Genomic DNA, 16,372 nt, shown 5'->3' with positions numbered 1-16,372 from the left:
TGCATTAGATGTATTATTGTGTTAGGCTGTGTCTCTCTGCGATCCCATGTGCAACCCTCAATCCCCTATTTACTGAAATTGGCTTATCAATAATTAAGAGAATGATTTGTGGCATGCCGAGTATTGGCTGTGGGCAAATGGCCAAAGGGCCTGGCCAGAGTGTGGCAGGGTTAAAAGTAATCACGGAAATAGAGGTCATCACGTTAGCTGCAGTTTGAAGGTAAACTGACTAATTCAGGCTGCAGAATGTTGACTGAACACGCACTTCCTGCCTCAAGATAAATAAAAACATGTATTGTTCCATTCTTAAGAGAAGTTCTTGCATGAAAAATCTTAATATTGCTTTTTTCTCCCTGCAGAATTTTAAGATTGTGACTTCTTTCTCTTGAGTTTTGAACAGTTGTGGCTGCATTCACAGGTAAAACTTCCCTTTATGGATGTCAATCTTTATCAGCTGTTATTCTGCATTACTGCCACTGCCACTGTGTTGGACTGATGGGATTTGTTTTGTAGTAGTGAAGATGTGAGTGCTTTATATTGCAGTGGATTGTAGTGTTTTTTATCATTATTCATTATTCAAAAAAGTGCACTTTTAAAATAAGTATACAGCACAGATAAATAAGCTGCCTTATCTATTGTGCTTGACACAGATATAACGATTCCAATTGTCTCTTCAATATTCACTTAATCACGATAACATCTCGTCAAAACATCTCCTGCATTGTCTTTGTGTGCTTGCACACTCCTGTAAGACTCTCCATACTTTCTCATTTTCTCCCCTGAACCGCCATCTGACATGAATCTCATTAAAGCAAAGGCAGCGCAAGACAGAGAGGCCGAAATATCATCTGTGAGCTCTATTATTATAATTTTTCAATCACTGTGAAGATTGATATGTTGGTGGAGAAAGCTGTTTCTCTCTCTCCCTCACCTTTTCTTTCTCCCCTCCCCTGACCGACTCCTTGGACCCATGAAGTGGCTGTGTGGCCCCTCATTAAGCACATTCTGGATTACAGCTTCTGGCCTGGGTTATTTCCAACAACATGCTAGTGCATTGTAATGAGCCTCTCTGTGTGCTGCGCAAACACACTCAATCTCCCACTTTAATCACCGAGGAGGAGATAGGCTACTGCTCAAGCCCTCAACAAGAGCAGTGAAAGGAAAGGGGGATTTGCAAGTTCCTCCATCCTCTGATGATATATAATCTCCTTGGGAGATGAGTGTTCTGTCTCAGAGCTCTGATTGACATGTCTAGCATTATGATGGAGTGAATTAGGAGCAAAAGCTGGGACAAATGCCACAGCCAGGAAAGATGAGGCCAAAATGGTTCACAGGGTGAACAGTGATCCTACATCTGTCTGGTCACTCTGTTGACTGTGTAGCTGCAGATCATCTGTATGTCAAACAGCTTAAGGAGAGATTAAGGACATCATGTACATTCTGTATGCTGTTTCATCTTCTGTACATACCGCTTGATTACATGCATGGAATGACATTCATGGCATACTTTGGATTTTCTCACTTCAAAAAACTATGTTAACGTAGACTAATTTTGTTTTAAAACAGCCCACAGGCACACTATCTGCAAGCTGTGGCAGATAATGAGACCAGCATTGAGTGCTTTCTGGTACTGGAACAAATCGCTGAACATCAACACTCCAGCATTCATTGCTAAATGCCAAGATGAGGCAAATTTTCATAATACGAGTCAGGTGACAACAGTAAGCACAACCAGCATTCCTATCTGAGCTAGGAAATATGGTAGATAAATAAATGAGTAGTATCTTCAGTGTTTTATACGGGCATTTCTATACAGAATGGGACTTTTGTTATTTGTTATTACCATTTAGACAACATTATGGAACTACCTGACAAGTCTTAGAAAAAAATCCAGACAAAGACAAGGGAGACCAAGAAAGAGATACAAATATTCATTATTATTTTAAAAATTAAAAGCTGAAATATTGTCTTCACCTTGCACACATTACAGTACCTGCTTCTGCTGCTTCTACCATAGACAAAGCATCCATGTTGTGTTGTCATTTATAGTTACATACCTCCACATCAGAAATCCCCAAAAATAAGAATAGCAAAGACACTTGTGATCAGTCCCCATTCTTTCTTCTATACAGTATTGACAATACTCTTTAGAAAGCCTATACAATACCTGATTTACTGTAGGAAAAACATGTATTAGGTTTCTTGAGGCAGCAAGGCAGGCTTTTCCATGAGATACAATGTAAATAGATTGCTCTCATCTTTATGCTATTCTGGATGTCAAAAACACTGATATCAAAAAGGATCTATGGAGAGCTCACTGTAACAGAATTACTGCATTGAATTTAATCTATAATAAACATATTTCTCTTTAAACTCCTAATGTCTAGACTTAATCAGAAATAATGTTATTGTGCTTGACTTGCTTTGATTTAAAGGCACCTGTTGCTGTCTCTGGGAAGCTGAAGAGGGAAATTCAGCAGCAATGACTGGTGTCTACTGCAGTATGTACAGCAATAAGCAAAACTAGCTTTATGATCGCCCTGCTCTGTACTGTAAGCCTGTTCGACAGTTTATCCAAATGTCAGAGCCGTACAGCAAACCCTGGTATGGTCATTTTTCATCACACTGATCCATCTATGGTGATGTGCAATGATGTCCCCATAACTCCGGCCTTACTGGCACAATGTTTGGTGGAATAATTCATGGTACCATAAATACGTGGCTGGTGGATGTAGAGGAGGAAGAATTATGGTAGTTTTATTAAATCAGTAAATCCAATGCCTCGCCTATGGAAAAAAAGAGAGATAGAACATGCTCATGTCCATCGCCAGTTTGCTCTTCAGTTGACGGCAGCATTTGAGTTAATTTACAGCTTGTTATGATACGTCTGAGGGGTGTGGATTTTGTGTGTTAAGAGAAGGCCAATATAATCTGTCTTTCAAACAGGGAATGACACAGGGAGGGGAGTGGAGGAGAGCAAGCAGAAGCATGTATGCAGCCTGCCTAACTGGTGGCTGTATTACATTCCACACAGGCAAGACTGGTGATGGATTGATGCCAGCTGGAGAGAGGCAGTCCTGAATCAATTAAGGTGAGTTCATGAAATTGAACGGAGTTAAACCTGGGGGGGTGAGGTGTTCACCTTCGAACACCAAGATCTAATGGGCATTACTGGATTGCAATGGCTTTATTTTGTGGTGACACAAAAATATGCTTTCCAAAGGTTACTATTCTAGTTCATTATGAAGTCCCTATAAATATGAAGTATTTAAATCCACAGGACCCTGAACAGACCCTGATATATTTACTTGCTCTGTAATAATAAACTGCCAAATCAGAATAACCAAATTAACTCTGTCAGAGTTCATTTCAATACTTTTAAAGTTGCTATATGGGTCCACACCACAGAGTGTACATTTAAGTAGTGTTGGTACCTTAACAATAATTTATTGTCATTTTTGAAGCTCTTCTGTATTCCTAAAAATTTATAAAATAAGGTGGTCATGTTTGGTGAATTAAACATTTATTTTAAAATTTGCAGCCAGAGAAATTTTTAATTACATTTAAAAATATAGCAGAATGAACAGATTAGGTTTGCAAGCTAACCGCTAGCTCGTTAAACAGGTGTTAGGTTGGCTAGTAACGAAGGTTACTATATGGTAACCCTAGTTACCTCCAATCACACGCACGCACTTGCCAACTGAAATTTTATCGTGCACGTAGCCGACCAATAGGACGTCGCTACCGATATGTGCGTGATGTATAAATAGCAGTGTCCCTACTGCCTCAGCATCTGACTGCCTCTTCCGAGTGGAATGTGCACGCACCGCTAAGGGTGGGTCTGTTCCCGCCCGTGTACAGGCTTGGGAGATTCACTCACAAAGCCAGCTGGCCAGGCTCTTCTTGGACAGGGTTTTACTGACTGCACTATCACTGAAACAGACGAACAGCTGACCAGTGCATTGAATGGGGGCTGTGTGCTCTACATAGGACGTTAGCATAGCACACATGGACACAACAGATGCACTCTCACCCTAAGTGGGGTAGGAGGGTAGAGAGCCTCCAGATTTATTGTCCTGGACCTGAACATGAACAAGAGATAGCATTTTCAATGAGGACTGCTCCAGGAGCTCATATGGTGCAGATATTAGAGCCACCAACACAAGCAGCAAGTCCTACTGAGGCGCCGAGAGACACGACACTGGTCGCTGTCTTCTCACACCCTGCAGAAACCGTATCACGAGGAAGTGGGTGAAGACTGTTCTGTCACCAAACCCCCCGTGACAGGAGAGATAGCTGCAGTGCGACAGCCCCTTCTCCATCAGGAAAGAGAAAACGGATCCCACCGAACAGGTAGGCAGATCCGTCTCCCTCTCAATGCATCAACGCTGAAAGCCCAACCACTTAGCTTTACAGCAAGACGTGGTAGCTTGGATGGTCTGTACGACCTCAGCGGATTGACCAGCCTGAGTCTGCCTCTCCACAATTTTAGGAGCAAAACCTGGAGAGGCTGGTCCAACACCAGCATTGTGCATATGAAGCCTCACCCTTGTGACAGAGCCCCCCAGACCATAGGTACAGGCCAGGGCTCTGTCACTGTTGGCTGCGTCACTTCTACCAGAATGACGAACGACCATTCCCGCCTCATCTAACTGGAGGGATGAGATGGGGTGGAGGGGAACACTAACAGTAGTATTTCTGGTAATGGTGCGTGTGTAACGCGTCCATCCCCAAGGGCGGGCTGTCCTGTGGCTGAACTGAGAACAACAGCGGGCAGTGGGTGTTGGCAAACAGATCCACCTCTGCTCTCCCGAAGCGAGCTCAGATCTGCTGAACCACATTGTTGTGCAGTCTCCACCCGCTCGGTTGGGGGCCAGCCCTCGACATGAGGTCAGCCACCGCCGTTCTCCAAGTCTGGGACGTGAAGGGCTTTCAGAGACAGCAGGTGTTCTGATGCCCACGTCTATAGGTTCCCTGCCAGTGCCAACAGAGCCATGGATTGGACTTCGCCCTGTCTGTTGATGTACACGCTGGAGGAAACGCACCACCACACTAGAAACACAACCTGGAGTGGATTGTAGATGTGTGGTGTGTGGCCCCCTCGGCTCTCCTCAGGGAGCCACAACACTCACTGCACTCCCCTGGCAGGTCCCTCCCCATCCAGTGTGAGACTCATCTATGAAGACTGACACGGATGAAGACACCCTGCCGAGCAGCACCCACACTGCCAGACAGTGAGAGAACCCCAGAACCGCAGGTCCTCCTGCACTAGAGTTGAAAGGGGGGGGTCATCACCATGCATCACCTTTTGCCTTTTGAGGACCAGATGCAGGCTTGCTAACAACATTGTAGCCGTCGCATGTGCAGCAAGTCCACAGGGACCACCTGATGGACTACTGCCCTGAGGCCCAACAGCAGCATCACTGACAGCGCTGCCGCTGCTATCCCCTGTTCCAGCCTGTGGACCACCAAGCAACGCGCACAGATACGCTCTTGGAGTGTTGCCGTTGAGCACAATCCCAGATACTCCACTCGCTGCAGCGGCTGGGGGGGAGCTCTCTTCCCAATTGATCGCAACCCCAGGCTGTTGAGGTGCAAAATCAACTGGGCTGTGTGGAGATCACTCAAGGCTTCAATCTCTCCATGACCACGAGGTCGTGAGTAGAAAAGAACCCTCATGCCCTTCTCGCGCAACGATTGCAGTGCGATGCATCTGCTGAGTGTGTGGGGGGCTAGCAAGTAGTTGAATGTCAAAAGGGCTATAGTGTCCCTGAACGCACCAGGGCCGGTTGCTCCCTGGTGTTTTTGAAAGCACCACAGCTTGCTGCTCTGTGGTGGCCTTGAATACCCCACGGTCTGTTGATCCGTGGTGTCCTTGAACGCACCACAGCTCGCTGCTCCAATGACAGCTCAACATGCAACAGTGTCATCGTGAGCGTGTCGTCAGTGGAGCAGTCAATATCAACACAGCTGCCAAGTGTTCGGCTCGCGTATCATGTGTGCGAAGATGGAGGGGGTTTGGTGGGGAGGAGAATTCTCTTTAGGAATGTACTGTAATCAGTTGAACATTCACAGCATTTTCAGTGTGTACACAAGCAGCATATGAAACACAAATAAATACATGCTGGACACATAACAGAGGGAGGAGATCTGGTGGTGTGCATCAGCCTCTGTCCCTCTGTCACCCTTCTTTTTTTGTTTTTATTTTTTTGTTCCTTTTTTTAAAAAAAAAAATAATAATAAGGCTTAGACTTTTTCCAAAAAGGCCTTGGTGTCCTTGAACTCACCATGGGCCGTTTTCGAAAGGTTGAAGTTGGAAAAGGCCGACCGGGCCTTGAACGCACCACAGCCTCTGTGACTGTAGATGACACGTCACATGGTGTTGACGTCAGCCTCAAGCTCACAGCTTCCATGAGAAGCAGCAGCAGGGTAGACGGCCTCGCCTGCTGCAACAGGCGCTACGAGCCACTCGTGGAGGAAACGAAACCAACCGAAGCAGCAAGCAATCTCTTTTCTCCCGCTATACCGAGAGAGACCTGACTTTGGCTGTCTCCCTCCAGCTATAGCGGACTAGCCTAGCTGCGCTGTGACCGCTCGCCGAAACAGATGTCGGCAGGGTGGCGTGTCTGTTTATGTAACACGCTTTCACTGCCGGTGTGCTAGCAACGCGCCCGTGCGAGTCCTCGTGGGTGCACTGGGAATGCAGAGTTACAGTACACTGCTGCACTGCCCAGTTTCCATGGTAAGAACAGCTCGTTTCTCGGCTGTAACGTCGTGGAAGCGGACCATTATGGCCGCGCGGACTCGGCGGTCAGGCTAGCGAAGTGGACACCCGGTTCTCACCCAATGGGATGGGGATGGTGGTAGGGAATTAGCACTTTTAAGAATGTAATGTGTTTCACAGTTTAACATTCACAAGCATCACCACAGTGTACACACAAGCAGCACATGTTAGAACAGTGGCTTTGTGAACACAAGGCCGCAGGGCGAACCCTTAGCCTCACCCCAGGAGTTAACATTAGCTCTTTGATAAGAGACATTAACTTAGCTCTTTGAGGAATGCAATTAACATGTTTTACTCAAAAAAGGGTTTCCACATTCTCAAAAGCCTTACCATAGTTTTACACAAGCAGCACATGTAAAACAATGGCGTCTTGAACACCAGACTGGGGACTGTGGCAGCGTCAGCAGGCCTCTCTCCCTCCATAACGGTCACTTGGCCAGCCGCTCCCTTCCCCAGCCGCAGGTCGGCTGGCGGGGGGTGGAGGCCTGGACTCGTCCGGGCAGGACATGGGTCACTTCACCCAGGTGCAAAGATAATTTTCTAGAAGTGGCGACTCCATCCGTGGAGGTGGTAAATTCAGTGAGCAGTTCACCGTTTGCTGAAGAAAAAAGGCTGCTGAGGCAGTAGGCACACTGCTATTTATACGTCACGCATGTATCGGTAGCAACGTCCTATTGGTCGGCTACGTGCACGATAAAATTTCAGTGGGCAAGTGTGTGTGTGTGATTGGAGGAGGTAGTACCCATAGAGTCCAGTAGAGGGCGGAGCCTGTGTGAGATAGAACAGTGTGGCCACATAAGTTAAAGTTACAGTGGCTCACCATTACAGAACAACCAGGTGTTAGTAGAGAAATGTCAATATATAATCTAACCTTGTTCAATTTCAGACACAGGTCAGAAGCACACCCCCTTTTGCAGCAGTCATTTGAGCGCTTTCATGAAGACTTTCAGTCGACACAGTGTACGCAGTGGAGGCGGGGTGACATGAACTCTTCACGTGTAAAAGCCAGTATCAGAGTTAAGAGTAAGAAGTTCAGAGTTAAGGTTTGATTTAGTGACACTTTGTTTTTACACTCAGTTTTGACACCAACTACTTATCAACTGAGAGTCAGAGATAATGGATTTGGCTCTATCCAGAGTAAAATTAACACTACTTATTCTTAAATTTCACCAACACCAAAAATGCAACTCTTCTAAATTTGCTATAAAACATATTAAGTAAGTACTGGGATGTAGCTGTTTCTCTCACTACTCTATTTCACTCACTTCCGTTCCCTTTGCCCTCTGTTCGGAAGATAACATTTTGATTGGCATTTACAAAGGTCATTGGTTAATTATCAATAACTCTTCACCTTTAAGTACGCATCAGTGATATTACGTACATGCTTATTTGCTAAAGACCCCAATCGGTTCGACAGCATTTCTTATGCAAATTGGGCAACAATTATCTTCCCCATCAATGATGGAGGAGGCAGGACTTGTTTGTTCCTAACGACATTGTTTGTGATATTGAGCGTGTCATTAAGTCCTTCCCTTCAAGGATGCTGTCATGGGGAACACCCTTTAATCACCTTTGTACCCTCCTGCCTTATACAAAGCGCTCAACAGAAGAAAGCCGCTGTAACCTTGACCTTATCCACTTCAACAAACAGAGGAGGGCATGCATTTACATATGCATGTGTATTGTATATGGACGTGGTAAATATCTGGATAATGAGGCTATACAACAGGAAAAGGATATGAAAGGCAGTTTCTATATGAAACTCATTACCTACCAAATGCAAGGAATAAAATGATTAACACTGAGAAATTATTGTGGTTTTCTCCAGAAACATTTGCAAAGAGCTGTGCTGGAAATATAAGGTCCATCATAGCATAATAAAAGAAAAATCATAATACAAAATCAACTGTAGTGCTAATTACTTCAAAAATGCTTTCTGCTTACACTGTAATTTCAGGTGATATAGTTTGATATGCTGTGACTCATTCCTGAGTTGCTGTTTGGCTGTAAGTATAGAAGAACATTTTAATTTGAGTTGTACTATGAAAGCTTCAAAAAGATTTATGAACGATTACCTTGTGTGGTTCCACAGAACTGAGGCTGCTGCACTATATCTCATTGACTTTCCTTTTTCATATAAGCATACCTGCATCACAGCCATTTTGTCTTTCTGTCTGGAAAATAAAAATTACACTATATACGGTTAGCAGTGACGGTGATCGATTCCATTGTCTTGATGATGATAATAATAATAAAATACATAGTCTGCCTCCCACAGGCTGTATGTGGATGGCTTATTATAAACGCAAGTGTAGAAACCTACAGAGCTTGCCAAGTTTATGAGAGTTCACTGAGCTCTCAGCAGAGCCAGAGCAACTTGCATTCTGCTCTGAATATAAAATGTTAATTCATGCTGCAGGGAATCCAGAATTGGGTGAGAGAGCAGTAGTATTATCATCATCTCTCCCTCTCTCTTTCTTCATCTCCCTGTCTCTCTCCAACCCCATAACTGACTGCATGCACTCCTATCATGTTAGTTTGTGTTGATTCTCCCTGTCTGATACATTTCCTGTTTACTTTCAGGCTGCCACTGACCCGATCCAATCCCCCCCCTCCCCCTCCCCCCTCTGACTGCTGGCCAGGCTGATGAACCAGAACCCCTCGAGCACTCACAGTCTACATCCAAAGAAAGTCCATATAATTTGCTGAACATATACTACACCAGCAAATGGCCCAGCATCTTAGCAGAGGAGGGAGGCCTAGTGGTTCAGGCAGCAGTTGTCAAAAGTCATTAACATGCAATGGGAAACATATCCTAATTGGGAATAAAAGGAAAAAAAGGAATACTGATACAGACTTTTGTAAGGCTTGTTATCACCACAGCGTAGTGTGCATCTACTGCTTGGAGCCTTGCCATGAGCCAATGAGACATTTTACTCATTAGTGGTGTAAGTAGTACAGTATGTTTCCATTTGCCAAGTCTAATAGTGTAGAGGTAAAATATGGTTGGGCAAAATTAGCATTTTTATCCACTTCACAATGCAATAAAGCGGTCAACTAACAACACATTTAATGTGATAATGCCCATATTTCTATACGATGCAATCAAATTTGTGTTAGAGGAACATTTGTTTTGGTAAACACTGTCATCATACCAAGTTTAAGTCATTAGTTGGTCAATGCTTGTCAACTGGAACTACAAAAAGAAAACTCTTCCAGCGCCCTCTCATCTTTCTATAGGCATTCATACTATATGTGACATGTGAGTGCAAAGGATTCAACTCAATCCCTCTGGAAAATTGCAACCCTCTAAACGTCAGTGAAAGTGAATTTCATGGTTAACTGTCTGCCAATCTCACACCTCTTCCTCCTTCACGCAGCTTTCAAGAGTGATTGATAGGATTCAAGTCATCCATCCTGGGACTATGTATGTCCTTTTGGTGGGTTACATTAATCTTTGTTACAATTACTGTGTACAGGGCAAGGTCATGTGAATTTCATCAGACATGCATGTAAACCCCCCAAACTACACCCTTATGTTCTAGTTGTGCCTGTTACTGACTATAACAAGAACAATTATTACAAGTGCTGGTACATGCATGTATGGTTTCACCAGTGCTCCTTTTTTCCCCGCGTTTGCATAAATGTATCTGCAAACCCGCCATGTGTGTATTTGTCTAAATACCCATGCCTGCTGTACTGGTATCACAGGGTAAACAAGTATATTCCTATATACATAGATCTACATAGCTGACATAGAACATAGATCTAGTCTTTGGTTTCTTTGAGGATGGCATCTGTTCTTAGTTTATATCATCATGGCAGGTAGAGAGAGTTCAATAAGAACACTATCCATGATGCCCAACAGAGCTGCACTAACTGTGGAAGTGACAAAGTGTTGAGTCTGCAGTCCTCTGACAATGGTAATCAGACCTCTGCTACTGTGCAGCGCTGGTAAATTGTGAGAGTGTGTGTGGCCCGTGTGTATGTTTGAGAGTGGAGGAGAGTGTGTTTTTGAAATGCACACAGGTACCTTTGTCCAATAGTTTTATGTGTTTTATTAGTGACATAGAACAAAAATACTTTTGCATCCAATTTCACCATCTAGTGTCTCAGTGAGCTTGAGCATGACCCTACTGAACATGCCCACTTATAAACCCACAAGACAAACACATAGGGCATTTCTTATAAAGGTACTTCTTCCCCAAGCATTTAATAATGTATGTACAAATATAGAGGGAGAATATAGCAACTGCTATTTATTAAGCCATTGATACATAAAAAAGGCAAAGAGAAACAATAATCATTGTTGATGTACCTGTATTTGCAGGCGCAAAAACATTTTAAATACACAATGCTGAGTGAAACAATGTCATTTTCCTGCTTATACGCTACTTCAGAGTGTTTTCTAATCATTCCTGCTGAGTGTCATTGTGATAGTTATTTTAAGACGCCCATGGCACAATTCTGCCCAGCTACAGTCAAACACTATTAGCTAATTGTGTTAGTGCAGGCAAGTGACAGAAAAATGTACAGACACAAAATTGCATGTCATGTTACAACACACAACTACCCGTCAATGGTTACGTCTTAAAAAGGGTTATGAGAAGCAATAAAGACTTGAGGCTACTCTGTAGCAGCTGGAAGTCAGATGAAGTTATTATAGTGAGTGAAGTCTGCGTAGGGAGGTTGGGGTGGGTATATCAACAAAACATTGGAATTTGTTGCCGTGGAGTGTCGGTTAACCTTAACTAAGTGGTTATTACTGTAACTATGACAACGAAGCTCCCATAACCTCATGAAACTAGTCATTTGAATCCAAACCTCAATGCTTCCCTGTTTTTACAAAGTGCTTTTTTAAATCCAAGCCATGATCTTTCCCAACACCTACCAAATCTTAATCCTTGCATTGTCACATCATAAAATTGATTTATTTTCAGTATTGATTTCTAACAGTTTCAGAAGGCAAGGTCCTGCTGAGAAGGGCGTCAGATCAGAAAGGGCTTATATGTGATGTTCTAGAGGGCATGCTGCTTTGAGGTAACATGATTTTTTAAAGGGGGTATGCCTGAGGCAAGGCTCACCATCCATGTGGCATTTGGATTCAGGTTATCAACCTTGGTAAGTAGTGGGGATCATAAACTGTTGGCCTAAAACACTGTCAGGGTAGTGGATAAGTATCTGAAGTAACCTGTATGACCCCAGGGCAGTAATACAATAAGTGTTCATCCTGTTGGCACTCTTCTCATCTGCTCAAGCTCTCTCTGTAGATCATTCTCCCTCACTTGCATTTGTTTTTTACCCTGTACTCATCTTCAGTCTTCTCTATCTCATGTTGCTACAATCCCCTCTTCCTCTGCTATATTCCATCTGCTTTCTTGCTCTCCTCTCCTACTCCCTCCCTCTTTCCCTGCTACTCTCTCTCTCTAACTCCCTTTGTCCTCTGTTGTCAACCTTCCCCTGAGACAGTGTTGTCACTTCTCTTTAGTCTGGCTACTCACTGAGGCTGCGCAGCTGTAATAGTTTTAGATTCCAGCTAAACCTTTGGCTAACTGCGTTCAGAGAAGGAGGGGTGAGAACGAGAGGGAAAAGGGGAGGTGTGTGTTTGAAGGCTGTAGCAACCCACACAGGCAATTAATGACTTTTGAGGACAAACCTCTGTCTTCTGACTCTGACCCTAGGTTATGCATTTTCTTCTCAGTCACCTCCTTTCAACTTATTTTTACTCCCTTTGTTTTGTATTTTAAGCAGTTCCTACGGGGACATGGATGCTTTTGTGGAGTTTTTCTTTTTTCTTGTCTTATCAAAGAAATGCATTAAGGGCACAATGGTATTCCTGCCCTCTCCCTCTCTTCTCCTTTCACACAATATTTCCTGTGACAGCGTGGGCCCCCTTACAATGTTGCTTTTGGACATGGTGACTGATGAAACAGCCAAGTCTGAATCACTGGCTTTGGGCTTCAGGCTGTGGGTGGTGAGCTGTAGAAGGTTACCATGTCAGAGGCATTACAATACAAAAAAGCGTCCCCTTAATATGAGTCTCCTCATGAAGTTTGTACCACTCACGTGGCACTGCAAATCCATCATCAACCATATTTAATGAGCTTTTGATTTAAAGTGACTGAATTTCTCGGAGCAGTATTTTTCCACAGAATATTGTTTTGGGGAATCAGGATGATTTGTACACTGATCGGGTTGTCTGTTTAACTGTGCACCGCTGAATTTTAAAGATTGTTTTGTAGAATTATATCCTGTAGATTTAGTCGCTGAAGCATTAATGTTTGACCTGCACAGATGGCATAGGAGTAATATAATTAAATAGATTAAGAGTCCGGATTTGTTATTCCCATGACACACTTTTCCCCTCCAAAATTGATATAAAAACATTATGTTGCAAATGAAATGAATATATAAAAAGATTGCTGCTTCGTTTGCCCTGCAGGGAAGCTAATGGCAGCACAAACAAGTAATACTCAGACCATGTCCACCACGTGGGTCCTGATGATATGCTGATGATGCAGGACTACAATCACCAAACTGTCCAATCAACAAGTTACCTGTCAGTCTGGATAACTTCACGTTCACTCCTCTTGATCATTGCGGCAGGGCTCCATCGTAGAGGGCTCCGCCTGTGCTAATAGAACTAGGGTTACCATATCGTAACCTTCGTTCTATCTCACACAGGCTCCACCCTCTACTGGACTCTATGGGTACAGTAGGTGTTTGTCCTGCAGGGAAACTAATGGCAGCACTTCTGAAACAACTTTCTGATTTCAAGTGGTCAAGCCAAGCTGCCCAAACACACCCAGTACCTTTCTCATCCTGCTGTTATGAACTCATGCACTCCAGCACTACATAACCTGCTTTCTGGGACTGATATTTAGCACTGTATGTCAGCTTTATGTCATCATCGTTTGCAGTCCACAGAATGTATACAACGTCCATCAACCACTTATTGATTTTTAATGTATAGTGATTTGAGACATGCATAAAGTTACATGAAACAGAAAACAAACAACTTAGCTTATTCACTTAAGGTCCGCTAAGGCTTGAGCTGATACAGTCTGATAGATACTCTTGAGGCAAATTTATTTTTGACCTCCAGTAGTTACACTTGGACGAGGTTTGCAAGAGGCATTTTCACATTTCATCCACTCTGGTTGCCATGCCATTCATAAAAGCCAGCAATGCTATACTGAAAAGTCAACCAATTTTGCCCTGCAGATGTAAAAATAAGAAGGAAGTGGGGTGTTTTTTTCAGACAAGACGGAATCTTTGCTTCATAATCCCCTGTGCTCCTGGAAAGGTTTGAGACCTTGCTAAGCCTGTAATCTCTGCCTCCCATAACTTCACAAAAGTCAATATGAAAGACCAATTACCAGTATAAATTCTGCACATTTCCTGTCTTGGCAATCCTATAAATAAAAACAACATGTGTGTATGTGAATGGGAAGGTTATGGGGAACTCAACATTTGAAGAATCTGTCAACACAGATGATTAAATAATTCAGCATTAGCCTATGTGTAGGCATAGGTATTAAGTCACACTTTGTTTGCAATTGTGTATTCACCAAAATCGTAGGCAATGTGGGTACATTCTTATCTTCAAATATGTTAGAAACAGCATTCTTAACAGCAGCATTAATTCTCATCCTACCTGAACTTGTTGAAATCAGAGACGATCATTTCCCCATGAACCTCTTATATGTTTATCTCTCTGTTTCCTTTGTCTCTGTGGGCAAACCCTGTCTGTTTAACCCGACTGGGTGCCTTCATTAAACCCTCTCCATTATGCAATTTCTACATCACCTACTACAAGAGCTCCTTCAGCACTAGGCTAGCTGGTTGCTCTCTACAAGAGTTGTGTGCAGAAGAGGGGAGGACCCCCAGAGGTAAACTCAAATCAATACCTTCAGGCAAGAGCTAACAAGGTCTATCTAGTGTTGTGCTCTACTTCTAAGTAATGTCAGGGGACAAACGTTCAGGCTCCCACAGTTAGCCTATCACATGTCTAATGGAGTAGTTTTCTCCATCTGTGTGTGTGTGTGTGTGTGTGTGTGTGTGTGTGTATTGGATTGTGAGGTGATGACTTGATCTGCTTCAAACCCCCCAAATATAAAGCGCCTCATTTATGAAATTAATATCCAACAGAAAACTGGGTGTACACTCATTTCAACGCAAAGATCGGCATTTATGAATCTGAACGTGAGCAGAGGCTATGATCAAATCTCATGCCATGACTCACTTCATGTATGCAAGTTTTTGAGCCACTGTGGACATGCAGCATAATATAATCTGAATGAGTGGGAAAATTGTTATATATCATCCAAGCATATATAGTCACATATTCATGCCCTAAAAATATGTAGCCTAACAGCAACATTTATTTTTTAAAGGCCTACACTGACTAGGTGTCATATATCTAGCATAAATAGGTATACAAACAGTCCAAAGGGGTTAACAGGTAACATAATTACAAGCAATTAAAATCAAGTAATAAAAAGCAATAGGGACAGTAATCGATTTGCAAGAGTGTTTAAGGCACTTTTGTTTCCCAAGGCATGTCCTGCTGGAGTTATGCCACAATTTGGAGCCTTCGCTAATCAGGATAATCTGCAAACAAGTAATACTCAGACCATGTCCACAACGTGGGTCCTGATGATATGCTGATGATGCAGGACTACAATCACCAAACTGTCCAATCAACAAGTTACCTGTCAGTCTGGATAACTTCACGTTCACTCCTCTTGATCATTGCGGCAGGGCTCCATCGTAGAGGGCTCCGCCTGTGCTAATAGAACTAGGGTTACCATATCGTAACCTTCGATCTATCTCACACAGGCTCCGCCCTCTACTGGACTCTATGGGTACAGTAGGTGGACCCCGATGACTGTCATCCGTGACAAGCCACAGCTCACCTCACTGACACGATCGGCCCCAGGTCACCAGCCACAGGACCTAAGCTGCCTCCATCCTAAGCGATGGGGCAGTGGGCCACCCCTCAGAAAGGCCACTAGACCGCTAGGGGTTTGGCATGACCAGATGGATCTGATCCAGCCAGATCCAACACCTGAACTGTCCTGACCCCTTACAGGGGACATCACAGTCAGTGTAAAAATGTTTTCCCCGACAACCGGTAGTCTATGGTAGACACCAGTCTCCTTCCTCACAAATCCTGAGTCGCACCTGCGAGCACATATCCTGAGAAGGAGCCCGACACATCCAAGAGGTAAAAACGCACAAATGGACATGGTGAAGACCACGATGCCGTTGTGCAAATCTCCTTGACGCTCACCCCGTTGAAGAGGGCCGTTGACACAGCCACACCTCGTGTGGAGTGAGCCCGGACCACCGAGGGTGGGTCTTTCCCCGCCTGCACGTAGGCCTGTGAGATACAGTCACAAAGCCATCCGGCTAGGCGCTTCTTGGATAAAGCTTTACTGATTGCACCGTCACCAAAGCAAACAAGCAGTTGATCAGTGCGTCGAATGGGGGCCGTGCGCTTTATAATGTGTTAGGGCGCGCACAGGACACAACAGATGCAGCCTCACCTCCCTAGGCCCAGGGTGGGGCGGAGAGTGGAAGGCA

At 43.9% G+C, this 16,372-nt stretch overlaps 1 long non-coding RNA gene across 1 annotated transcript; it reads left to right on the top strand.

Annotated features, from left to right (window-relative positions):
* Positions 1 to 370: 370 nt before the first annotated feature.
* Positions 371 to 9,566, top strand: LOC123986848. Its single transcript, XR_006828995.1, has 3 exons — positions 371 to 418; positions 2,947 to 3,091; positions 9,368 to 9,566. It is a non-coding gene; the product is annotated as an uncharacterized LOC123986848 (long non-coding RNA).
* The last annotated feature ends 6,806 nt before the right edge of the window (positions 9,567 to 16,372 follow it).

This window comes from Micropterus dolomieu, linkage group LG18, assembly GCF_021292245.1.
Source record: "Micropterus dolomieu isolate WLL.071019.BEF.003 ecotype Adirondacks linkage group LG18, ASM2129224v1, whole genome shotgun sequence".
Lineage (NCBI taxonomy): Eukaryota > Metazoa > Chordata > Actinopteri > Centrarchiformes > Centrarchidae > Micropterus > Micropterus dolomieu.
Note: the sequence above shows the minus strand (reverse complement) of the source record. Positions and strands in the feature narration are given on the sequence as shown.